General features: G+C 45.3%; 1 protein-coding gene and 1 long non-coding RNA gene across 3 annotated transcripts in view; one reads left to right on the top strand and one right to left on the bottom strand.

Moving 5' to 3' along the window:
* Positions 1-27,256, top strand: part of ATPSCKMT (ATP synthase c subunit lysine N-methyltransferase) — a 240,033-nt gene that overhangs the window by 182,007 nt on the left and 30,770 nt on the right. The window contains exons 7-8 of the transcript XR_006586322.1: positions 17,259-17,390; positions 20,791-20,881. The gene's annotated coding sequence lies outside the window, so the exon portion shown is untranslated. The remainder of the gene's footprint in view (positions 1-17,258; positions 17,391-20,790; positions 20,882-27,256) is intronic.
* LOC123380487 lies at positions 6,435-25,430 on the bottom strand. Of its 2 annotated transcripts, none has more exons than XR_006586327.1 (4): positions 25,025-25,430; positions 15,444-15,571; positions 12,887-13,017; positions 6,435-6,724 (listed from the first exon to the last, which is right to left on the bottom strand). It is a non-coding gene; the product is annotated as an uncharacterized LOC123380487 (long non-coding RNA). The 2 variants fall into 2 exon arrangements; XR_006586328.1 differs by lacking the exon at positions 6,435-6,724 and adding an exon at positions 8,726-8,786.

A 27,256-nucleotide genomic window follows, 5' to 3' on the forward strand; every position in this document is an offset into this window, starting at 1 on the left:
CACCTCCATTCGGGTTTGAACTCATGCTAACTGAGCTCTCTGCTTACAGTTTTACACCTTTGAGGACTGGGACAAGTTCGCACTGACTGGCTCCGGCTCTGTGCATTTCCACCACTGTCCTCTGCTGTGTTAGTCTGTTGCAGCGGACATAACAAAGAACCATAGGACAGGGCAGCTGAGACAACAGAAATTTATGTTCTCACAGTTCTGGGGGCTGGAAGTCCAAGATCAAGGTGTCAGCAGGTTTGGTTTCTCCTGTGGCCTCTATCCTCGGCGTGTAGACGGCCACCTTCTCGCTGTGACCTCGTGTGGGCTTTTTGCTGTGTACGGGTATCCTTGGTTTCTCTTTCTCTTCTTATAAATACGCTGGTCTTCTTGGATTAGGGTCCCACTCTTACAACCTCATTTAACCTTCACTACCTCCTTAAAGGCCCTTTCTTCAAATACAGTCACCTTGGGGCTTGGGGTTTCAACCTAGGAATTAGGGGGGTAAATGATTCAGTCCCTACAGGGGCCATAGATAATGTTTAGGTTGGAGTATGACCTCTGGACCTACACTTCTGTGTCATGTTGGGTGAGATGACACAGTGCATGGTAGGGAAATCCCGGAAGCTTTACTCTACTGAGATAACTGGTGATAGCGTGGTTATGCTTGGACGTGATTATGAGCCATGTGATAACCTCATGTGGTAACCTCAGCTACCTATCAAGCTGTTTCTCCTGTTCGGCTTCCCCTTAACAAGGTCCCCAAGATGCCTGTGGCCACTTCGCCCCTGCCCAACACAAGGAGGAGCTATAGGAGGACAATCAGAGTAGAAGGTGTTCTCAATCCTCACCAACGCTGGTCGAGTATTTTACCTTTGCAAATTGTACTCAAGCGAATACATTGCTAAGGTGCATGCCAGGGCCTCGGTAGGGTCTGTGCAAGTGAGGGGTCCTGCAGCTTAAATTTTGTTTTTTTCATGGTAAAGCCATCTCGGAGAACAAACTTTGATGTCAACTATGGAAAATTGCAAAAGGCATGTGACTCGCTGTTCTCCAGCCCTTCCCTACAAGTGTTTGGCTCCAAGGGGTGAAAAAGTCGTCTGCTTCATCCACAGGATTTTCTTTTCAATCGTTAACATTCAACCTGCATGCTTTTTTTTTTTTTTCAAACTGAACTTTGTATTTTGAGATAACTGTAGGTTCACATGCAGTTACAGGGGATAGTATTGAAAGACCCTGTGCACCGTTTACTCACTTTCCCCCAGTGGTCACATCTTGCAAAACTGCGGTGCGATATCACAACCAGGATACAGACACGGATACAGTCAAGACAGAAAATTTCCGTTACTAGCAGGGTTCCTCATGTTGCCCTTTCTAGCCACACATGCCTCCTTCTCATACCATTATTCCTTCATCCCTGTAACTAGTCTCGTCTCCATTTCTAAAGTTCGGTTATTTTGAGACTATTATATAAATGGGTCACTCAGTATGTAGCATTTTTAAAAAAATGTTTATTTATTTGTTTTGAGAGAGACAGAGAGTGCAAGCAGGGGAGTGGCAGAGAGAGAGCGGGAGAGAGAGAATCCCAAGCAGGCTCCACGCTGTCAGCACAGGGCCTGATATGGGACTTGATCTCATGAACCATGAGATCATGACCTAAGCCAAAATCCAGTCACACGCTTAACTGATGGGGCCACCTAGGTTTCCCCAGTATGTAACATTTTGAAATGGGTTTTCCCCCACTTAGCATAACTAGAGATTCATCCAGTGTGTATGCCTTTTCTCCATCGTTCAGAGCCTCTTTATATTTGTTTTCTGTGTAATGTTCAGGGTTTCTCGTTGTACTTAGTGGACGGAGTCAGGAAAAGTACATCTACTCCCTTCTCGGAAGCAGATGTCCACCCTGCAGGGTTTGATGCTGATAGTTTTGATGCCTGTTTTTGTGTGGGTGATGGCAGTGACCTAAGACCAGTCGCCTCACCGGGAGCAAAGCTAGAGACAGTAATGTGTGAAGAGATGTGTCTTAAGATGAAGCGCGGTATGTTATGTAGGCCGTGATGGAGTCTTCCCCTGTAAGTATAGACCATCTAGCAGGTAATCTCTCCATTAGCCATACTTTGTGGCTCACCAGAATTCTGGTCTCCTCACTTCTCTTTCCCACTCTGAAGATATGAAAACCGTAAGGATATTAAACTTGTCTCCTGGTTAACAAAGCAATTGAGAGGCTTGGGCAAGTTTGTGTTACAGGTTGGGTTTTCCGGGAGCAGCCCCTGGGAAGGGGTTGGTCATTCAGGGCGTTTATTTGGGGGCATCCTGGGCCCTGACCTCTGTGGGAGGGAGCTGTAGGAAGAAGGATGGGGCAGGGGCCTGGGCCAGCTCTGATGCAGACCCATAGCAGCTCTGGCCACCCCTGGGCAGAGCTCAGGTGGCTAGGATGACCTTCAGAGTCGTCCGGAGCCGGTCCCGGCCGGCCAGCCCTTCGTGGCAGAGTCTCCGGGTAGGACCTGTGCAGTCAGCCAGGTCCTGTGTAGCTCGGGCATCCCTCAAGGGTCTGACCACTGAGGCCGCCTGCCCGCAGCACTCTGAGCAGCTGGGCAACATGTCCTTCATCAAAGGGGGCTCTGGGCGGGGCCTCACAGTGTGCACTGCAGGGTGTCAATAAATATATGTATATCGAAGATACATCCTCAAGATTGTTTTACTATTAAGGGTGCAGAGTCACAACTATCCTAGAACTGGTTCATTCTGTGGGAAAATAATGCCAGCATCAAAATGGATAGTGATTTATAAGTTGCGATTTGTTTTTTTTAAATGTTTATTTCTTTATTTTTGAGAGAGAGAGAGAGAGAGAGAGCAAGAGAGCACAGGTGGGGGCAGGGTGGAGAGAGAGAGAGCCACAGAACCCGAAGCAGGCTCCAGGCTCCGAGCTGTCAGCACAGAGCCCGAGGCGGGGCTTGAACCCACGAACTGTGAGATCATGACCTGAGCCGAAGTCAGGCACTCAAGCCACTGAGCCACCCAGGTGCCCCTAAAAGTTCTGATTTCTTGGTATGAGTGTTTGGGTCTTTAACATGACTTTTTTTCCCCCTCCCTGAAAGGGTTGACTTACATCTATTTAGACTTTCAGATTAATTTTCAATTTATTCAAATAAAAAAATGGAAAATTCTTGTTTTCTTTAAGCTTCTAAGTCCTGCTTGTAAATCTGATTGTTCTTTTTATAAATCCATTGAATTTTAACAATCCTATTCAAGGGTGCTTTTATTAGTGTTCCAGTTGAACAGACAAAACTGCCTTAAATAATCAGCCCCCTTTACAACTTGGTTAATTAAATTCCTTTAAACATTTTTACTGCATTTATAAATATAATACATTTGATTTCTCCTATGTAGTTGATGTGATAAATTAAACTTATGGATATAGTAAATCTCAAGTTCTCTTAAGCATCCCAGTGCTATTTACAAACCTAGCCAAATTCTTTCAGCCTAAAATCTCACGTCTGAAGTAAATTGCACATTTTAATGGAAGCACAAAGAGAATTTGCTCGTTCCGATAGACCAAATTATCCAAAAACACTTCACATACGAGATATACGTAGGTTGTTCCCCGTTGTAACATATGAGCGTTGCTATTCTAGCCTACGGAGAACTGGTTCTTGCAGGTGGGGTAATCATGGTTCAGCCAGGTTACAGGAAGGGCGGTCTTAAGCCGAACCTTCCTTACTGGTATTTATAAAAACAAACTCCTATTACCAAGTCTGTGAGCTTGGTGAAACCCAAGTTCTCTGTCTCGTGGGTGGTCTGATCACACTGCACAGAAGGTTCATGGAGGACGATATGACATTACCTGCAGGCCAGAGTCTTCCCAATACAGGGGCAGGACATGGGAGTCTTATGGTATCCAATGGCAGTGTTACCATTTACTGAGTTCCTGGTCTATGCTGTTCACGAAGCATGGAGGTTATTACTGACATATTTTGTCCAATCACGTAGCTTGAGAACCACTCATTTTCCCAACAAAAAATCCCTTTCTGACCCTCTCTATATTAATTAGAGCATCCTTGCATATGGATGGAGAATTGCGAGGCTGACACTCTTGCTGCAGCCATCTTGGTGTGTGTGGGTTTGCCAGTGAGAACACCAGCCAAGGGTTGGGGTTCTCCAGAAGGCCACTGAGCATGCCCACAGTGTAACTTGTCTATGTGGGAGTATTTTAAGATGGGCTATAATATTTTAAGTTCTTCCAAGGGTTAAATGATACTCAGTGGAAAAGTAGTTTTATCATTTGCTCTGGACTGAATTGTGTCCCAAGCCCCTACCCAAATTCATATGTTGAAGCCCGACCCTGATGAAATCACATTAGGACGTGGGGCCTTTGGGAGGTAATTAGGTTTAGACGAGGTCATGAAGATAGATCCCTCATAATGGGATTTGTGACCATGTAAGAAGACACGACGGAGTTTCCTCTTTCTTTCCCTCCCAACGTCTTTCTGTCTCCCTTCCCATCATGCTGACACAGTGAGAAGGCAGGGTGTTCTGCAAGCAGGAAGGAGGGCGGCTTTCACCAGAACCTGAGCATGTTGGCAACTTAGATCTTGGACTTCCACCCTCCAGAACTGTGAGAAATAAATGTCTGTTGTTTAAGCCCCCCAGTCTATGGTATTTTGTTATGGCAGCCTGAGCTCAGTAACTCACTGTTTCCGGGTATATTGAGATTCTCGTCCTAAGCAGAAAGACGTTGGTTCTCTTTAGGAGAATTTTCTCTGGGACTCATGCTCTGGATGCCCGGGCCCTTTGTGTTTCAGATGGACACGCGAAGCCTTTTTATGGTCATTCGTAGGGGGACTGTGGGGACTCCTAGTTCACACCCATCAAATGGAATGTTCTTGCAGCCCATGTCCTAAGGGTTCAAATGAACTCTCACCAATTATTGAGTTAACTGAGTTGAGCAAAGCCCTCAACCTCACTGGGATTGCACTAACTTCCCTCCCTCCTTGGCTAAACTTTATGTTTCCTTAGCCTAAGTCATTTTCATGGTTTCCATTGTCTTTAGAAGGACGAGTGCATGAGTTTTTCCTCTCATTTGAGTCTGCAGTGAGTTCCATCCCACTGCCTGGAAGCAAACCTCTTTTAGGAATTGCTGTTTTCTTCTTTAACATTGATTAAGAAATATTGATCCATGTAGAAGGATGTATGTAGTGTACGTGTATGTTATGAAGTGTAATAATACAGTAAACACCCAGGATACTGAACATCTCATGGAGTCCAGGGAAGATGGAGCCACTAGGCCTCAGGAGGAAAGGACATCGTGCAGTTCTAGGGATCTTAGAAGCAAGAGCTTCTGGACCACCTCTCCAGGGTGTGGCTGTCAACCTGATGACTCAACGCCAGATGCCTTCTGTCCGTCATGTATCCCTCAAAGTGGAGCTCCCAAGAGGGAGTCTGTGTGACCTAGCTTGCTTACCCACTCAGCTCTGTGGTCAGGATGTGGCAGGTCCTATGTTTGGGGGCCCAGAGGGAGATGTACAGTTTCTCCAAGGAAGGAAGGGAAGTAGGCAAAACAAAAACCCATCATCCCTCATGCTCTCCAAGCTAGGAGTTGCTGGTGGGACTTAGCTGGGGCTCCCTGCCTGTGTTCCCACTTGTTCCCAAGTGGTTTTTCTCTGCATTTGGCAGTGGTGGGCCCAGAGTATTCTAGTCTGTGGCTGGTCTCATGTTACTATATTGCTTGGAAAATCCTTGAGTATCATTTGAATGTCATTTTCAACCTTTCCAATTTTCCAGCATTGATACAGATTTTCTTTGGTCAGCTGGTGCTAATTTTGAGAAGGAGTTAAATTCAGTGTTTGAGTCATATTTTGAGTTAGTTGTAGGGGCTATTTCTGGAGCAGGTTGGCAGGGTTTGTGGGTGGGATGGGAGGAGGAGGGCAAGAAAGAAGTTGAATGTAGCAACTTTCACTGAGTAAAGGAATACAGGAGCAGGGATGAATTTGGGGGGAAAGAGGCAATATATAGATTTTTAATTTTTTTAATGTTTATTTATTTTTGAGAGAGGGAGAGCGTGCGAGTGGGGGAGGGGCAGAGAGAGAGGGAGACACAGAATCCGAAGCAGGCTCCAGGCTCTGAGCTGTCAGCATAGAGCCTGACACAAGGGTCAAACCCACAAACTGTGGGATCATGACCTGAGCCAAAGTCAGATGCTCAACTGACTGAGCCACCCAGGTGCCCCTCGAGTCTTAATCCTTAGGAGTTTGGAGGTGTCTAGTAGGTCTTTGCAAATGTGGGCTGGATTACTCAACTTCTCTTCCACTTGGGCCACAGTTTTCTGCTCATTCCCCCTCTCCTGAAGGTCTGGCCATCACCACCTGCTTCGTCTTTGTCCACAGTATTTTGTGTCCACCTTGCCACAAATGAAAACAACTACCATTTTAGGAACTTATGTGTTGAACACATTGAGCATTGATATATATATTTTATTTCCATTTCAGACCAGCCTTGCAAGATAGGTCTTTTCTGTCCTTGTTTTATAAGATAAGGGAACTGAAGCCTAAGAGGTCACCTCTGCCCCGTTTCTGTGTGGTTTTGTCATCAGCCATGGTGGGACTGGTGGAGGTTAGCTGGAGAGGCAGGATGGTTCAGGGCTGAGAGCAGGCTCACTGCCTGATTTGAATGTTGGCTACATCATTCACTGGTTGTGTAACCTAGTTAGTCTCTTCACCACTCTGGGCCTCAGTTTCCCCATCTGTAAAGTGAGGGTAATCACAGAACATACCTAATTGATTCATAATGATAACTAAGGGAATTAATATACGTAAAGCACTTAAAACAGTGCGTGGTACGGCGTGAGCACGATGTAAATGCTCGTCATTGTTGTTATCTGTGTGTGTGTGTAGTATACAGAAGAGAACTTTCCTGGGCGTCGGGACAGTTAATTTGCTGTGGGATTTTGAGGCGGGTTCATTTTGCCGTCGGGGATTCCATTGACTTGACTGTGGAATTAGGAGGCAGATCAAATGTTCTGTAAGGGCCTCTTAACACTTGGTCGAAATGCATGAGGGGACAAGGAATGTTTTTGTGTGCTCTGTGAAGTTCGTGCCACTCCCCCAAGAGTAAGATGCCAGGAAAGAATCGATAAAGGGTGACTGTCAGGATGGGTCCTCCTGGAGAGAGCTTCTGCCCACAATGTCTCTTGCTTGTGGAGGTCAAACAGGACCAGCCTTATATACACAAGCATGAGAGGCCGTAGGGCAGAGCAGTGGGGCTTTGGGAGCAACGGAGCCAAGCACGGGGTGATCAAGGATGTGGCAGCAGCAGTGAAAATTCAAGGACTCACACCTTCAAGGCAAGAATTCTTACTTTTCTTTATGACCTAGAGCCTCTGATGAGTCCCAGGGACCCTTTCTCCAAAGTGTGTTTTAATTGGTTAGTCAATTAATTAATTAATTATAGAGAGACGGGGAGAGAGCGCGCGTGTGCGTGCACAAGTGGGTGAGAGGGGCAGAGGGTGAGAAAGAGAGAGAGAGAATCCTGTGCAGGCTCCACACTCAGCGTGGAGCCTGATTCGGGGCTCATCACAGGACCTGGAATCATGACTTGAGCTGAAGTCAAGAGTCAGATGCCTAACCAACTGAGCCACCCAGATGCCCCTCCTAATAATGTTTTTATGTATGCATGTATGTATGTATGTATGTATTTTGAATATTTCTCCCCTACATATAATTTATTGTCAGGTTAGCTAACATACAGGATATACGGTGTGCCCAGGGTTTTAGGAGTAGAGTCCCATGATTCACCATTTACATACAACACCCAGTGCTCATCCACCCAGCAAGTGCCCTCCTCAATGCCCATCACCCATTTCCCCCTCTTCCCCACCCCTTCCATCAACCCTCAGTTTTGTTCTCTGTATAAGAGTCTCTTACAGTTTGCCTCCCTCTCTGTTTGAAACTATTTTCCCCCCTTCCCTTCCCCCATGGTCTTCTGTTATGTTTCTCAAATTCCACATATGAGTGAAAACATATGATGTCTGCCTTTCCCTGACGTTTTATTTCAGTTAGCATAATACCCTCCAGTTCCAGTATCCTCCAGTTGTTGCAAATGGCAAGATTTCATTCTTTCTTATTACCAAATATTATTCCGTTGTATATATAAACCACATCTTCTTTATCCATTAATCAATTGATGGGCATTTGGGCTCTTGACATGATTTGGCTATTGTTGAAAGCGCTGTTATAAACATCGGGGTACGTGTGCCCCTATGCATCAGCACTCCTGTATCCTTTGGATAGACTCCTAGTAGTGCTATTGTTGGGTTGTAGAATAGTTCTATTTTTAATTGTTTGAGGGACCTCCACACTGTTTTCCAGAGCGGCTGCACCAGTTTGCATTCCCACCAACAGTGCAAGAGGGTTCCCGTTTCTCCGCATCCTCTCCAGCATCTGTTGTTTCCTGAGTTGTTCATTTTAGCCATTCTGACCGGCGTGAGGTGGTATCTCAGTGTGGTTTTGATTTGTGTTTCCCTGACGAGGAGTGACGTTGAACATCTTTCCACGTGTCTGTTGACCATCTGGATGTCTTCTTTGGAAAAGTGTCAATTCATGTCTTCTGCCCATTTCTTCATTGGATTATTTGTTTTTTGGGTGTTGAGTTTGGTAAGTTCTTTATAGATTTTGGATACTAACCCCTTATCTGATATGTCATTTGCAAATATCTTCTGCCATTTCATCGGTTGTTTTTTTGGTTTTGTTGATTGTTTCCTTTGCTGTACAGAAGCTTTTTATCTCGATGAGGTCCCAGTGAAAGACCTAAATGTGAGACAGAAAACCATCAAAACCGTAGAGGAAAAAACAGGCAACAGCCTCTTTTACTTCAGCCACAGCAACTTCTTACTCAACACGTCTCAGAAGGCAAAGGAAATTATGTTTTTAAGTGCACAAAATAAAATAACAAAGGATTACAACGGCAACCAATTTTGTTAAAATATAATTAGCAAATATATGTATCAAATCGGTGATTTAGTGATATGTAGGCTTCTTTGTAACTACACTAAAAGCAAGCTCAAGCTCTCATGGCAGGTCTGACAGCTACCTGCATTTTGAAATAGTGACAACAGTAAATATTTTGAAATATCCGTGCAGCATTAATGTGATATGAAAACACCTGTGATTTCTCTTGGTGATAATGTCTCCAAGACAACTGTGGTTTGTTGCCTGCATTCACATTTGAAGGAAATGCTAAATTCCAGTTAGAGATTAGTGAAAAGAAAGCTGTAACATTTCCCCCCATTCAAGTTTGTGGATCCTCCGAGTTCATGCCATCCAGATAATGTCTATGATTCTGTGACCCACAGGCAGACGCGGAATGATACGTAAGTCGTGAGGCATGCCGGAGGCCAGGGAAGAACAATTTCTAAACAAGAGCCTGCAGAATTCCTGTTTGTCAGGGGGGAAGATCTCCCAGAGAGTGTGGAAATTAGAAAATCCCCTCTCCAAAAGGCAACACGTTCATTGTAGAGGCAACTTCGGTGGCACAAGGGGTCGGGAAGCAGCACGACTTTGCATGCCTGTGCCCACAAGCCAGGTGGGGCTGGGCCTCGCTCATTTCTGACCTGGGTTTCTTGCAGAGATCGTGCATACGGACAGGGTGTGATTTCCTGTCAAAGTGCAATAGGGTTAAATACATAAAAATGCCAGCTTCTCACCCACAGTGCGACGGACCAGTGGGATGATTTAATGCAGCTCTCAATGGCACTGTTAAGATTTATGTGGATAATCATCCCCATGGAGGGGATGATAAGTTATCACACTTATTATTTGCATAGAGAAAGGTCCTTCTTGAATTCTCTGCGTTCTTACAGCTCAACCCTACGCTTGAGAAGAAGGTGAACAGGTTTTAGATTTCATTAGACAGTACTAGAAAGGTAAATTTCGGGGGTGTAACACATCAATAGTAGACTATGCATTGACACTAAAAGAAAGAAAGGAGGACATTTGTTTCCTGGTGCAGGCAAATCTGGTGTAGACACAGTGATCTCTGAAGCTTTCATGTAAGCCACGAACTCGTTCTAGAATGTTTGCACAGGGACCGTCATTTCCGGGTAATTTTATGGCTATCAGCGCACAGGATCTGTGAAAGCCAGCTGGTGAGACCAGACTGGCGGACTGTGAAGTTAAGGCAGAGACCTGTGAGTCTCTCTCCACATGCGTTCTGCCTTTTTCTGATCATGTGGGAGTTCTTGCTAAAATTTCTTGGTATTCAAAAAGGATCTTTGAAGAAGTTAGAAACCGTTGCTCTAGAGGATAGGCAATTACTTCCATGGAAATGCAATTTCAAATTTATTCTCAGCAAATTTCAAGAGACATCAGCATGTTCAGCTACTTATATAATACATTTCAGAGGTATGGCTTTTATGAAACAGCATACTTCGTTTCACATACAAAACTTTATTTCCTTATCTTTTTCATTTCTTTACTAATAAGTCCTTATTTTAAAAACACTAGAATCTCAGTTTTTAAGTTCTATTTCAACATTATGTTAAAACTTATGTTTGTGAATAAGCTTGAGTTTGACTGGTCATAAAAGTTGCAGGTTGCAGTAGTTTCTAAGGGAACCACTGCATTTAAATTTGAGCTCAAATTAAATGAAACAAGGGAAGAGAGTTAACGGAGGCTCTTTGCTCATCTTTGGAAAATATGAGACGATGGGTAAATTTATCAAAGAAAAGTAGTCTATATCATGTTTTTGTGAGGTGATTCATTTACATGGCAATACATTTTTTTTCTTGTTTGAACTGATGGAATTTGGGGGTCGGATGGAATTCTGGAACTTTTCTAAAGGACAAATGAGAGATATACTTTTAATTAGATGATTTTTTTTTTCTACCACGGGAGTAGCTTACTTGTAACTGTAGTGGAGAAGTGGAGGAAAGCAGTAGGTGTCCAGAAGGTGGAGAGCCAGTTGCCACACTGATTGCTTTACAGACACGGAGAGTCTCCAAGTTTGTTTTTTTTTTTTTTTAGTGTTTATGTATTTATTTTGAGAGAGAGAGAGAGAGAGAGAGAGAGAGAGAGAGAGAGAGAGAACAAGCAGGGGAGGGGCAGAGAGAGGGAAACAGAGAATCCCAAGCAGGCTCTGCACTGTCAGCTCAGAGCCCAACGTGGGTCTCGAACTCACGAACTGTGAGATCATGACCTGAGCTGAAATCAAGAGCTGGACCAACTGAACCACCCAGCCACCCCAAGTCAAGTTCTGAAACCCAGCAACTGCCCTGGGAGGGCTCAAGAATTCAGAATGTTCAAAAGGAATTCAGTCTCCAGTGTTAGAGGCTGGGCTGATACACAGTGTTGGATCTGCCAAGGATAAAGGATAAAGTTAATGGTTAATCTTCCAGGAAATTCCTAGAATTATGGAAGCTGAGAACCATACTAGAGAAACACACTTGCAGCCCAAATTCTTCCTGCTCTACACACTTCTGCCATTCTACTGATAAGGTAGGGATGTCTAAGAATTCTACTACAAGAGAGGATTGCAACTCGGTGATGGTCATTGGAGGAGGCTATGGTGTCTGATGTTTAGGACAACCTGTTAAAGCTCAGGTCTCCTGCTGGAGAGATGTGTTGACAATGTAGGAGTGCTCAGTAGGTAAGCTTCTGTAGGAAAAAAAAAAAGGACTCTCAGAATTGGGTTTCTCGAAGAATCATTCAGGAGGTTAGCCACCGTGCCCACCTCCGTAGCTTCTAAACAGAACAAGCAGATTTAGCAGGCTTGTGCTTGGCGGCCGCGTGGCTAAGGTTGGCTGTGGAGGCCGGCTCGAGGGGATCTATTGACTCAGGTTTGTTCTAATGATGTGCAAAGGTCAACAGATTGGGAGAATGTCATGACAACACCTTATGAAGCTGACATAATACTTTTAAGAACAAGCCAGGAAAAAAGTCTCAGCTCTTCCCAAGGAGCATTTCCATCTCACAGGACTAGCCCCCTCTCTCCTGTTATCCGAACAACCCCGTGTCCTCAAAAGCTGTCTGGAGCAAGGCCCAGTGCCCGGGATCCCGTGTGCAGACTTGAGTCTCTTGTGATTTAAAGTGTGGAGGATGAAGGAACCACCGTCAGGCCATTTGCTTATTGTCTGTCTGTTCTTGCAACTACCACGGCAGGAGGACTCATTAGATGTGCTCTTAGTAGTGGCATTTTCCAAGGAGGTACAGCCAGGTTAATTAAAAGCAAATCTTGTGAAAGGTAATTGTTTCTTTGATTGTAATCACTGATTTTGTGGGGAGAGTGCAATGAGGGAAGAGGCCTTAATTTAGGTAGCAGCTTGACTTTAAGACACCTGGTTATGCTCCTGAAAAACAATGGATTTGGAAGGACAAACGAAATGAAGTCCCCCAAAGAGTGAGTTCATCCTTGAAGAACGACAAACAGTGAATGTCTCGGGGGGGGGGTGTTGCAATATGGGGAGCTGGAGCAAATACTCCAGGGAACCTGATCATCTGAACGTTCGCTGTGGGCTGTAGGCTCTTCGGGGGGAAACGTGGATCCCTCTTGACTTTTGCATTTTTTACAGTATTCACAGATACTTGGCACTCAAAATACTTGTTGAGGGAATAAGTAAAGGGAGGAGGAGGCTAGTTTGGTTTAGTTAAGGTCAAGGATGTAAGCACTTGCTACGGTTGTATGCAACATTGAGACATAGGCAGTGTTTGGTTTCCATCTCCTTTATGAAGCTGTCTATACTACTCCAGGGAAAGGAGTGAGTGGCCCTCACTGATTCCATTGAACGTGTCCTGACGGGCCCGCTCTCCTGACTTACCCCCTCGGCTTACTTTCCTACTCTTGCTGACTCACAAATTCAGAGACAGTGAATGTGGGTAGGTACAGAGTGAGGTAAAATAATGATCCAGCTCACCAAACGGTGTTTCCCATCTCTGGGGAATGCCTGCTCCAAGAAGGTTGTTCTTTCTGCTGCTCAGCTTCTCTCCATGAGTTAGGGGCCCCCTCCCAGCCTTCTAAGACATCTGGACTCCTTGGCGTCTAGATCTAAAAAGCAAAGCATGGCGGAGATGAACTATCTCCTCTTTTGCCAACTCAAGGCTCATTTGTTGGGGGACTCCCGTTTTTCCCCTAAGAGGATTCACACATTCTCTTAAGTAACCCACACTGAAAAAGATCTCTCTTAAAGGGGAATTTGACTACCCACGGTAGGGTATCAGAAGAATATCATCATTTATACAAGGGAAACACATGTGATGCGCATTCTCTACAGTGATACTTACCCCCCAGGAGGCAAAAATTGATTCTTAAGGTGGGGAGTGAAAAAAATCGTAGATATTACAATGGTTTGTGGACCTTTTACAGGGTCAAGGTGCATAACCAGAGATACAGGCACTAAAATGTCTTGGGGAAGGGCGATTAGGAAAAAGCTAAAAAGGCTCCTTGTGGGGGGAGAGGTGATGATGAAAAGCAGGTTGAGGAACACTGATCTACAGTAAGCGAGGTCATTTTATGCACCGTGTTTTGAGGTCCAGCTCACATCCATACTTTTCTAGGAAGCTTTGCTTTCCTCTGTAGTGTTCAGTGACACCTTCTGAATTTCTCTGAAGCCCCCTGAAGGAGATGAGAGGAGCCCATTCAAGTGAGGGCCGGTGGGGTGGGCTGTGGGTTCCAGAGTGGCTCAGCTGCCGTAGGATGCCCATGGGCGCTCCCTAGGTGTGCTCCCCAGGTGCCGTAGGACAAGTGCAGAGGCAGGAGTTACTGGGGCCTCGAGACAATATCAACCCAGCTGGCAGGATGTGAAACACCTTCGGGTGTTTTCATTTCTTTTATGTTGGTGTGTTGGTCGACTTCAGCGTAGAGCCCTGGGACATTCATTCATTTGATTAGGAAGAAAAAACAAAAACAAAGTCTGATGCCTAATCTCCTTATGAAAACATATTCTCCCCGGGTATCTTGCCTAAGGGGCTGGTGGTTAGGTTTCTACCATGGCCTGATTTCCAGAGCACCAGCAATTTGGTAAAGTTAGTTACTCACTTCTCTGACCCCCGGAACTAGGAATCTGACCCCAGGTACTAGGATTCGGTGCTAACCACGGATTTAAAAAAAGGGTCTGCTACACAGAACCAAAGAACTCACAGCTTCTTTACCCTTATCGGATCCATGTATCTGAGAAAATGACCCACCACGGACAAAACTTCCTGGCCAAGGAGAAGGAATGCCGTCTGCAGTGAGAGGAAGCCTCGCACAGGCTCCGGCCTCGAGTGAGCGCAGGGGCATGTCAGCTGGATTCCCTGCTGGTGGCAGCCGTCATCATGCCTGCTGCGTCAGTCAGCCCTCAGAATTTGCAAGGAACGTGACCCTACTTGGGGATCATGAGAAAGCCAGTGGCCATCTCTCGGTACCACAGGTAGCTTTTCTCTACTGCTCCGTCCCGGAACACTCTGCCACGGAGTTCATTGCACATACTTGATTTGAGTGGGATGCAAACACACTTGTGATAATCCCTTTTCCCTTTTAAACGGTCGGTATAGTATCTAGTTTACGTTTTAAAAACTCATTTAACAGTACAGTATTTTAATAATGGGGGCATGGGTGAAGGGAAGAGGGAGATACAGGCTTCCAGTTATGGGATGAATAAGTCACGGGGGTGAAAGGTACAACAGAAGGAAGAAAGTCAATGGTGTTGGAATAGTGTCGTATGGGGGCAGGTGGCAGACGCACTTGTGGTGAGCACAGCGTGACATAACATTTAAAAAATAAAAATGCATTATTTAATTCCTAAAACATAAAGCATCCTTAAAAACAGAAAGTGGATTTGACTTACAAATCTCTTTGAATACATAGGAAACCAAACTCATAAAAATCGATAGCGAGGACGAGAGGCTATAAGACTAAATTAAAGTGTGTGTAACACACACACACACACACACACACACACACACACACACATGATAAAGCATCGTTCAGTACAATAGCAAACAAATGATTCCTTTAAAGAAAATCTGTAAGGTTTACCAAGAGCAATGGAATCTTCATGGTTTTGAAATAAATCAAGGCTCTTGGCACGATGCTAATTTGCATAAATCTGCATCCCACCCCCAACCCCAACCCCCACTCCGTGTGGCTAACTCCAAGAAGGAAATGTGCTTTTCTTAATGGGCTAAACAAATCTATTGCATATTTCATATTTACTATGTATGTCCTTTCTTAAATATTAAATATTTGGTTTCAAAATAATCCCTTTTATACTGCCCAGGGTAGGAATGACAAGACCATAGTTGAAGGCTACAGGTCATTGCCTGGGGGCTCACAGTGACTGAAGTTATCAGCTGTGCCGCTACAGCCCTTGGTTCTTCGCACACCAGCTAGCTCACTGAGCAGGCGTGATGCATAATGCATGCATATTGACAAAGCACTGTATGCAGAAACTCCCAGACCGACATGAATATACGTGACATGCTGGAACTTACCGCTCAGTGGAATCCTCTGAGTCAAGACCTGTTCCACAACCGACTGCTGACCCATTCTGAGATTCAGATACGATGGCGAGGTGCTCTTGTGGTTCCTGCCAGCTCAGCCAGCCAAAGACATCCAGGGCCTGGAGGAGAGAAGGTTGTCGTAAGGGGATGCCCATCCCAGGAGACAAGGCCATGCTTGGCTCTAGTGTAGGATAAGCCATCAGAGCCTGGAAATCAGGAGGCTGGGCTCTAGGTAGGTCAGGTCGCCAAGAATTCGCTCTCTGATCTTGGGCAAGCCAGGTAGTTTCTTTGGATTTCATTTTCTTGGACCAAACTGAGACATTTGAATTAGATAATCTCTCAAACTGAACTCTAAATAATCCTGTAGTCCCTTTCTCTTTTTCTGAGAAAGCAAAACACTGAGCCGCTAGTTGCCCATCTACAGGGCAGCAGATGCCCCTGGAAGTAGCTGCAAGTGCATAGCTGTCCTTGGTGTCCAGATGTGCTGGTATCCTGGGGGCCTAGTGTTTCTTCTCTCTTCCAGTTTCTTCAAGATAAAAAGTGAGACCTCTAGCTCTCAGCTGGATCCTTTCTAGATTCATTCTGATGCCACCTGTTAATTTATAGGAATTTGTATAATTATTTAGTCATGTGATATATTTAAGGTTTAAAACAATTCTTTTCTGTTACTATTTATTTATTTATTTTTGAAAGAGAGAGACAGCATGAGTGGGGGAGGGGCAGAGAGCGAGGGAGACACAGAATCTGAAGCAGGTTCCAGGCTCTGAGCTGGCAGCGCAGAGCCTGATGGGGGGCTCGAACTCAGAACCGTGAGATTGTGACCTGAGTTGAAGTTGGATGCTCAACCGAATGAGTCACCCAGGCACCCTAAGATTTTTTATATTTATTTTTATTAGAGGGAGAGAGAGAGAATCTCAAGCAGGCTCCACACTCAGCACAGAGCCCAGCACCACAACCCTGGGATCATGACCTGAGCCGAAATCAAGAGTTGGATGCTAAACTGACTGAGCCACCCTGATGCCCCTTATCGTGTAATATATTTAAAACTATGTCAGGATCAGGATATATTTTACCTGAACAAGAGTTACTCTTTTAGAGAATTACTTTTTTTGTAATGTTCCTATGCTGCATTTAATAATCTCTGCATCTCTTGATAGTGCTTTTGGATTAGTAAGCCACCCCATTTGTATATTCATTGGGTTAGAAATTTGGAAGCTGCTATTTATTTAGTAGGTCTCCAAATGAAGTCCATTGTGAAGGGAAGAAAGGAGCACAGTCTCCTGTACTGTAATTGAATTCTAAGTTTTCTATCCACCATTATGTAGGATTGAGCACTATAAAAACTTCTAAATTTTAGCTGTGCTGCAGTTAAACCAATAGACTAAAACCTAGTTTGAATTATAGCTATGAAATTGCATTATTCTAGAAATAATTCCAGTACAAATGCCATAAAATATGATGATTTTTTTTTTTGGACTTAGGCTCCCCCCCCCCTCAATTTCCTTTCAGATGGTCTTATGACATCTTATGGCCGTTCAAAGCTGATTTACAACTGATAAGATGCATTAGTCAAACGTTTACTCATCTGCCAAAGTTGGTACTGATTGAAATGTTTTACATTTCCTATCTGTTTTGTCGATAGCTTTAAGGTTCTTCCTGGTGTGGGCTTCTGGGCTGTGCTCTTGCTTTATTCCTGCTTATCACCTCAGTCCATCGATCAAGTATTCGTTCCAGTTGATTGTTATTCATTAAGTCTTCTTTGAAATTGTTCAGAGAAAGTTAACTCCTATCTGTCTTGTATTTCAGATCCTCTGCTTGAATTCCATGAAACCGGCAAATGAAGCTTAATTACTTCAAGGGAGAAGAATGGATCTCAAACATGTGACCTGAAGCCACCAGAAGAAGAGCTCTTGCTGACTTGAAAAGGGACAAAATATGGTGAGGGCTCGCAGATAAGTCAAACATCAGATCGCATAATTATACTCTGCAAAATGTCTCGGCCCATCTAAGCCACTTTGCTAAATGTAGTATGCAAATACTATTGTGTGTTCTACAAAGCAGAGACCCTGCTCTGTGGGCGCTCAGTTCCTAATACTGTTGTTGACATTCAGTGCAAGGCTCGGGGAAACATAATTCTTGACAAGTAACTCAGTCCATCTATCTGGAGATGACCATCTCTAGATGAAAGATAATCCTTTTCTTGCCAATCAGGTAGAGCTATGTCCTTTTAAATATAAAATTCTACAGGGGACAGGTTTACTGCACTTGTGATGGATGTATATATATATATGCATGTATGCTGCTGCTGAGAACCTTTTCCCCTTGTTTGGGTCTCCAGAGAGATCCCCACAAAAGGTGGGTGTTGGAGGGAGTAGGCTGGATCCTCTCTCCCTGCTGATGGGCTCCAGGGAGGGGGCATCGCCTAGGATGGGAGCTGGATGGCCACTGCCCATGCCTGTGCCATTTGAGGAGGGAAGGGCAAGGTTTAAGGGCTCTTGAACCTTGTCAGTGTTTGGCCTTCTTCTGGTTCTCAAAAGCGACTTAGGCCACGTTCTCAGTGACCCCCAGTCTTTTGTTTGATGCTTCCCTCTCACCCTTCCTTTCCATCTACTTTCTCCCCTTTGAAATGAGAGCTTGGCCATTCACAATACGAAGAGTGGGTTAAAGCATATCTTGATGATAATTTTTTTAAAACCGCATGAATTTGCAAGTGCTTCTTAATGATCACAGTGAGCACATGAAGGGGATATGTACACAAATGCATGTACATATATATGTACACGTGGCAGATGAAATACACATGGGTATTTATACACAATGTATACATGTGAAATATATATGTATACAGACATATGTGTGTATAATCCTCTGTTTAAACAAAAATTTGAAGATATCCATTCTTTGCTGTTTATAGCCCCTGTCAAATTTTAAACACATCTGAAATTTTAGTAGAATGTGCACCATCTCTTAGCAAAGGTCATGACATTTATTCATTCATTCATTCATTCATTCATTCATTCATTTATTCATTCATTTCTCTTTTGGTGGAACAAAGCAGGTTTACTAACTAATTTGAAGCCAACAGTTGAGGTAACAATCTGTGGGATTTCCAAGAAATCCAATCTTATGGAACGTCTGGGTCTGCACCATGAAATCAGGAATCTTTCCTTATGTGATATACATTAGCATGACTTGGAATATCTTCCATAGAGAACTCCCATCATATCTATAGTCAGGTAACTTTGGGAAATATTGTGTTAAATAGTTTCCTTTCAGTAGAACTAATCAGAGCCTTGAATAAGCTAGAATATATTGGGTATTTGTAAGGTGGGATAATCGTGACATAATGGAAATCATCATTTCCCGGAAATATATTGGACCGTAGAACCGTTTCTTCAAGGTGCATCTCATCAGACGAGTGTTTTATAGGACAAACTTTGGGAAATGCATATATAAATACATCTGAAAAAGCCCCTATCTTCCCCCTATTAAATATTAGCTTCCCTGTATTTTAGCTGTCTTTTATTTTTCTTATGGCATATTTTTATTGTCTTACTATTTATTTATTTATTTATTTATTTATTTATTTATTTATTGCTGTCTTACTGTTTAGATGTATATGTCTGTCTTCCCTCTCTTGCTTAAGCTCCTTCCCTCACATCCACTGGACTGCATACTCAGTGGGGACAGGGTGGTGGTTCATTTCTGTATGTCTCTTCCTCCCTTGCACCCTCCCCCAGCATAATGTCGTTCTTGAAAGAAACACTGAATTCACATTTGCTGAGTTGACATATGCCACTACATTTGATTTCTGTTAGTTTATTTTTTGCTTAAACCCCTGTCCCTCAAGAGCCCCCACAGCAACTTTCTTAAAACAAAAAGGAAGGAGTTGTACCTCTTGTGAGATTTCAGGGAGAGTGGCCACAAATAAATTATTCATGTCAGAAAGGGAAATGTAGCAATGATCTTATTAATAGCGGCGCTGGGAGAAACCAGCCTCCAGATAGCCCATGAGCCATGGTTCACGCGCCAGGAACCGCAATCTTGCCACGGCCACCATCTTCCCTTATCCGAGCAGGTCAGATTCTGACGATGAGCCAACACTTTCTTGATTCTGCACAGATTTCAGGCCCTGGACGACAACAGCAGAGAAGCACAAATGTCCAAACACAGAGCACAAAGTCCTGTTCACCAACGCTGTCACTGGGAACCCTTGCTGCCTTAGAACTCGGCTCAAGAAATGCCTTTTGAGACAATTTATGTCCGATTGTTGCTCGTCCTAGTATATCTTAACATTCTTAGAACACCAATAAGGCAAGATAAAAACAAAAATAAAAGCAAAAAATGAAAAATAAAATCTTTGTTTTTATTTACTTCTTGCATTGAAATTAGCCGACGACCCAAGGTCTGAAAGTTGTCACCCTTAAAACTCAGACAAGATTTGCCTATACAATATTGTGACATAATAAGTGTGATATCCTTGGTCTTTATCTCCAATTCTTGGCACAGACCTCCTAGGATCCCTAGAATTTAAGAGTGAGAGGAACATCTTCCGTGATTCATCATAAAGCCCTTTCAACCAGACCTGAGTTTATACTATTAAGGTGACTGTGGAGGATGGGGCTGGTTGCTAGAGAAGCCAAGCTTGGGATTAGAGGGGTAGGACTTTGAGCCATACCCCTGATCTCCAGGGAATGGAGAGGGGCTGGAGATTAAGCTAATCACCAGTGATTAATAATTTAATCGATCATACCTACATAATGGAACCCCCACAAGAACCTGAAACAACAGGGCTTTTCAGAAAGCTTCTGTGTTGTTGAGTACATCAAGTTGTGCCCAGATTGGGGTTGGAAGCCTCTCTCCCTCCCTCCCCCTTACACATCGCCCTGTGCATCCATTTGGCTGTTACCGAGTCATATCCTTTATAGTAAACCTCCACATAGTAAGTCAAACACTCCTGAGTTCTGTGAGCTGTTCCTAGCAAATTATTGGACCCGAGAAGGGGGTCATGGGAACCCTTCATTTATAGCCAGTCTGTTGGTCAAAAATGCCAGAGGCCAAGACTTTCGGTTGGTGTCTGAAGTGAGGGCATTCCTATGGGACTCAGCCCTTAATCTGTGGGGTCTGGGCTGATGCCAGGTAGTTAGAATCAGCCTTTTTCGGTCTGTAGAGCCTACACAGTTGGTGTCAGAAGTGTTGCGGTTGGCAGAAATGAGAGTTTTGGTTTAGCCTAGAAACAGGTTGTGATTTTGTCCTCAGGGTCTGTGTGAGGATATTTTTAGCTACCGGCGACAGAAACACAGCTCAAATTAACTTAGCGTTTGTTTCTTGCATCCAGGAGTGCCTAGGTCCAAGGAGCACGTGCGGTGACGTCAGGATTCTGCCTCTCCACCTTCTGAATCTGCTTCTTCGAATTCTTTCCTTCTCAGGTAGGTTGTCCATGTGTTGTCAGAGGTGGCTGCCGGCACACCTGGGCTCATGTCTTCCCGGTGGTGATGCTAGCAATCCGTGGAGGGTGTCTCCTTTCTGATGATGCCAGCCATGTCCCTGTTGGGGGAGGGGGACCACTTTCTCTGGCCCAAGTGGCTGTGTCCGTCCCTGAAGTAATCACTGTGGTCAGGGGCTTGTGTTTCCTGGAGGGACCAAGCCTGAATCATAAGTCTTAAATACGTTGGTTGGAAAGAGTTTCTCACAAGGGGGTTTCGTTACTGGAAGAAATGGGGGGGGGGGAAGGGAAAGGGCAGGGCGGATAAAAGCTATAATTACCACAGTCCATCCCAGCAGCCTTCCAGAATGAAGCGGGAGGCAGCCTCGAGCATCCCCGTCTTTGAGTTTCTTTACTCAAGCCGCTAGACTCACTGGTTTCATGCCTTTCACTATTTTCTGTGATGAAAAACGTGATCAAGAGGGCGCCCCTCATCAACATCTAAGTGACTCTTTCACACGTCTATACCCCGGAGACATTCTTCATGATGTAGTTGAGGTTCAATACTCACATTTCTCATGTTTGGAGTCAATTAAACCCATTTAAAGTCGAACAGCAAGCCCTCGTGAGGCTCAGGCTGTAGGGCCAGTGGTGATATGTAGATATGTCACCACAAAACAGGGAGCATCGTAGGGTGTGCAGTCACCACACCTGGTAATTGAATGTTATTTTGGGTTTGAGCCGAAGATACTCTTGAGCCGAATTGCATAGAGAAGCAAAAAAATTGATTGTCAGCAAATTCATGGCTTGGATGTTATTACTCAGAATAAATTGCAAGGGGAAAATGGCCTTTATGAGGGTGTTGATATATTTTTAATAGAAAATCTCCATCCCTGATAGAGTAGATTACAAATGTTTCTAAGGAAAACCGGAACAGTAGGTTTATCATATAAGTGCTTTCTGCTGGTCTTAGTAAATTGAGTTCCTTCACTGCCAGGAAACTGATAGTATTTATAAACAAGAGCCTCAAACACCCTCTCTGTCACTGAGATTTTAGGCCATTTACATACTGTGCCATCATTTTTAATTACTAGGAAAAATTATGTGCAAGAAAACCAACTATTAGAGCTCTGTTGTAGAGATGGAGAGGAAGAAATCATCCTCTCGAAATGTGTGTATTTTTAATGCTTCCCTTAGAGTGTTGGCCTAGCCATGAAGTGGTTTGTGCGGGCACAGCGGTCTCTGATCTTGTTCTCCCTTTCACTGGAGATCGGTTTAGACCCTGTGGCTGCCGTGGGGTGAACCAGTCTGTTTACACAGGCGGGAGGGGCCGGCAGAAGAAGCGGGAGTCAGTCTGATGTTCCTGGGGTGAAGGCAGGCAGCAGTATATAGCGTCCGTTATCCTGTGTCCCACGCTGTCCGGAGGAAATGGATGGAGAAGACGAAGTCCTGGGGGGCGGGGCAGCAAGGAGGCATCACTGTCTCATCTTATGCCCCAGGGCTTGTCTGAACTGGAGCAAGAAAGGAAAGTCAAGTGTGATGAGGGTTGGAGAAACCCATCTGGAAAGCAGGCAGAGTGAAGGGAACGGGACCCTCCTGACCACTACTTGACTTCTCTGGACACCTGCTGAAGGGGACATTAGCGCTTCCGACTCAGAAATGGCATCGAAACCAGGAAGTTCTTTCCCATTTCTGGGTACAGAGCAGTGAGTCACATCACACATCCAGGCTGAAGTAAGTCTCGTGACACGCTGTCTGCCAGGCACACTCAGGACCTCTCTCTACGACGGTCGAATAGAGCTTCTCGTGTAGAATTTTACGAAGGTGGACGAAGGGATGTGTTGAGGGCCGCTACACTCTGGAGTGAGACAGATGGATAGAGACGGGTAGACATAGCTATACACATAAATAATTTATGAGATGGCGTAATAGACACATGTGTAATTTATTAATATATGCAATACATGTAATATGTATTGTTCTCTTACACGTATGACGTATGTGACTATTAACACGTTACGTGTGACATTAATACACAATACGATTTTACTAATACATCTCTACCATCGATACTAGATTATGTGTGATGTGTGTGTTGCTCAACGTGTTTATTTACTGAGACACACAAGCAGTGCAGTGGGATGTGCCGTCCAGCTTTGTGCCTCCTCGGGCAGTGAGTTCATGGCCTGTGTTTTGGGAGGAGCTCCTCTTCTGGCCCTGTCTGGGTTGGGGGGCTCCTCTCAGGTTCCGCTGACCCTCCTCTGGGCCCCATGGCCACCTGGGCTGCAGTTTGCTCCCTCCGTTTGTAAGGCCCTGATGACTTCCTGCAGAATATTAGCAGTCTCTGCTTAGGTGACATGTGCTCGGGAGTAGATTTTCCCGGAAACTCTCCTTTCCCTCCCTGTGTCTCCAAAGCGCCAGGAAGGGATGATACCAGCCCACAGAATACAAGGACCTATGCTGGGAGGGCCTGGGTCTTCCCCTTGGTATGGTCGTTTAAACTCCGGTCTGCGTCATCTTACTGTGTTGACTTGGGGCGACTCCTGAACGTCCTCTGGAGGCAAGTTCATTTTTCCCAGAATGAATCCCGTGATTAACACAGAACCTGCCTGGTCCTGTATGTCCCGTTCTCTGGTGGGCCTTGAGATCCACGAATCCCTGACTCGTGAGCACGGGAAGGGCTGAAGGGTTTGGGCCAGGACCGTCTCCAGACTGCCTCCACTCCACAGTGGCGGTGTGGCTTTGGTGCAGGCGGAAAGTTCAGTGTTCTCTGCCTCTGCCCTCTGGCCTGTTGGCTCCTGTGGTCCTCCCCAGCGCGGCCACCTCTGAGTGCTCTGAAGGATCCCTGGGCACCCCTTCCTCTTCACCGTGGCTGGGTCCAGTTCTCTGTCTGTGTGTTCAGTTCTCTCTCTCTCTGCTCCGTTCTGTCGGTGGCTGGCGTTTCTCTGGCTTCTCGGCTTCACGGGGCCCCGTTTCACTCTGAGAGAGGTGGGTCGTGTGCCAGAATCTGCTTTGTGCTGGGGGAGTCCTGGGGCCCCAGCTGTGGGTCCGCCGGCCATAGCTCCTCCTATTTACGACCTTGTATGGTTTCACAGTGTTTTGACTGTATATAAAGCCCCTCTACGGAGCACATTTTTATTAGCTGCTGAAGAAAATGCCCCACAGATTCTCTATGTAATGCAATATTATTTCCTTGGAAGCATGTTAATTTTAGGGCGAGAGACTGCAGAAGGGTGGCTGGTATTAATTTGTGATTTATCTGTCCCTGGGAAAAATTAGGAAAATGGCCTTGTCTTTGGATCAGTTGAGGCTTATTTAATCTTTAGTCAAAGAATCTCCCTGTATTAGTTTCCCAGGGCTGCCGTGACAGATTACCACAAACTCAGTAGCTCAAAATGATAGAAGTTTTATCCTTTCACAGAAATCAAGTGTCGGCAAGGCCACGCTCCCTTTGAAGTCCCTGGTTGCGGGGGGCCCTTCCTTTCCTCCTGCAGCTTCTGGGGGTTCCTGCCCTTCCTCGGTCTGTGGTGGTATCACCCCCATCTCTGCCTCCGTCATCTCGTGCCCTCTGTGTCTTCTCTTCTGTCTCTTACAGGGACGTGCCCCATTGGACTTAGAACCGCCTGGTTAATCCAGGATGATCTAATCTCAGGTCCTTAATAACATTTGCAGGGGCGCCTGGGTGGCTCGGTCGGTTAAGCGTCCAACTTCGGCTCAGGTCATGATCTCACAGTTCGTGAGCTCCAGCCCCGCGGCTCTCTGCTGTCAACGCAGAGTTTGCTTCCGATCTTCTGTCCTCCTCTCTCTGTCCCTCCCCTACTGGTTCTCTCCCTCCCTGTCTCTCTCCTTCTGTCTCTCAAAATAAACTTAAAAGAACACATTTGCAAAAGCCCTTTTTCCAAGTCAGTTCACATCCCGAGGTTCCTGGCAGACTTGTCTTTGGGGAGACCACCGTTCAACCCCCCTCTTCCTATGGAGGTTTCTCCTCAGGGGGTGCACATTTTTTTTTTTTAATCAGAAAGCAGATCTTTTCAATAATGTGTCTCTCGGGACAACGATTTGCAGATGGTAAACCATGACCAGCAGCGTCAGCCTCACCCGGGAACTTGTTAGACATGCAATATCCCAGGCCCGATGCCAAACCTACCAGAAACCGGCCCTGTGGCCCAGGAGTCTGTTTCAACAGGCCAGCCAGGGGATCCTGCTGTGTTTGAAGTTGGAGAATCTCTGCCGGGTGCCTTCAGAGGGGACCCACACCTTCTCCAGTACTGTGTTCCAGTACCCCGACTCGCTGGGCTGGCCAGGAGAACTCACAGCTCCCTGGGGCCGGAGGGCTCAGCCCTGTTCTCCCGCTTCCCCCACCTCAGGTGGAGCTGTGAGCCCCGAGAAGCTCCTGACACCGCACCCCACCCCCATCTTCTGGTGAAGGCTAAAAGGCCACTTGCCTGGCCTGAGGAAGAGGCATTACTACCCGCCTTGGCCCCCCTGGCAGAAGCACGTTGTCAGTGACCCTGTGCTCGAAGGGCCCTTTGGGAGTGTTACAGGTTGAACTGTGTCCCCCTCAGATTCATTTGTTGAACCTTGACCTCAGATTGTGACCTCATTTGGAGATAAGGTCATTGCAGTTGTGATTAGCTAAGGTGAGGCTTTGCTGGAGCAGGGCGGGCCCCTCATCTCGTATGACTGTTGTCCTATAAAAAAGGGGAACTTGGACCCATAGACAGATATACACCCGGAGGGGAGGGGATGCAAAAGATTGCCAGCAAATCCCCAGATGCGAGGAGAGGGGCACACAGCAGACTCTTCCTCACAGGCCTCATGGGAACCAACTTGCCCTCACCTTGATCTTGGACCTGTAATGTCCCGAACTGTGAGACAATACATTTCGGTGTTGAACCCCCCATGGTCTTCAGTACTCTGCACGGTCGGCCGAGGAAACTAAAACAAGAAGCGTGTAGGGTTAATTTTCTTTTGTGAGCCGGCCTGAGTTCTGAACAATTAACTTCAAAAGAACTTTTTGAGCACAACTCATTTGTCAGTTGGGAACTGCCTCACAGCAAAGCAAAAGCTCTATGTCATGTTGACAATTATTTGGGACACGCAGTTCTCAGTTCCTGAGAGTGTTCAAGACGATATTTTTAGTGAGTTTTAAGTGATTGTGGTATCTTAAAACGGTTGTCAAAAGAATAATGTTTTAGATTTTATAGCACTTTTGACCTTCTTCTTCTTCTTTATCTTTATTTTCTTTTGGAATTATCCTTTATAAATGTTTTTTTCCCCTTCGAATCTCTCATTTGTTCAGAACTACAAATCAATACAATTAGATATGAAGGACTCAGCTGAAAATAAAAGCAAATTAATGTATATGTTGGAGGAACATTTTGTGCCATTTTTCTCCTCCAATTAGCCCAATTAGTCAGTGACATCTAGGACTGGTCTTCCAGAAAGAATTACGGGCCAGAAGTCCCGTTCTCCACTTTAATGAGTTGTTCCAAGAGAGCCGGTCATTCTGCATAAATTGATAAGTACGAGATGTCCTGGGTAATAATTCCAAGTGTTTATGCTGCTCTTCCATTGTTCATTAATTTTTGTCAAGTAAACTTAAGGCTTTAAAAATGTGAAAGAGGTAACAATTCATTGGTTATGTGAAACTGCCAAAAAAGGTTACAGTTCTCTAACATCGTACATTTTTTTCCTCCTGTACCTCACAGTGTAGGCCGTATGGCACGCGAGCGTCCACACACACACACACACACACACACACACACACACACATTTCTTACTCTGATTCCTAAGTGGGCAATGTTAGGGGAAGCCAATGGAAGAGTCAAAGTCTCTGCAGTCAGTACTCATTCAGTAGATACCACGCCGCCCAGATTCTCCTGAAAATAAGAGTGTATCTATTTCATGACCAGGAGAATCTGGAACTAAAAATGATGATAATGCTCTTCAACAACCTGGTATTTGGAGCTCTCCTTAATGAGAAGAAAAGTACAAGGAAGCAGCTTCGTAAAAGAGAACTACTTTGAAGTGGTGCCCGGGTGTCTGGCCCTTAGCAGCCCCCAGGTTCAAATTGAAGTCACATTTTCTTTAACTCTCAGAGTGACACTACCTCAAACTTCCCCCTGCAGGTGCCTGCCCCCCCTGAAGCAATCTCCTGGGTATTTGGGAGGCTTCTGTGGATTTGGGATGGGCTCTCTCATGACCTTTATCCCCAGCCTCAACTCCTCGGACTAGCCTACGGTCCTTGCCACCAGTGGCCCACGTGGAGAGTCCCCTCTGGTGGACACGGGCCTCCGTCTTTTGGCAAAGGCTAAAGGGCCTGTACTCCACCCTGAGAAAGGGGTATCACTGACCGCCTTTGCCTCTCTGTCTCCGA

Source organism: Felis catus, chromosome A1, assembly GCF_018350175.1.
Source record: "Felis catus isolate Fca126 chromosome A1, F.catus_Fca126_mat1.0, whole genome shotgun sequence".
NCBI classification, from domain to species: domain Eukaryota; kingdom Metazoa; phylum Chordata; class Mammalia; order Carnivora; family Felidae; genus Felis; species Felis catus.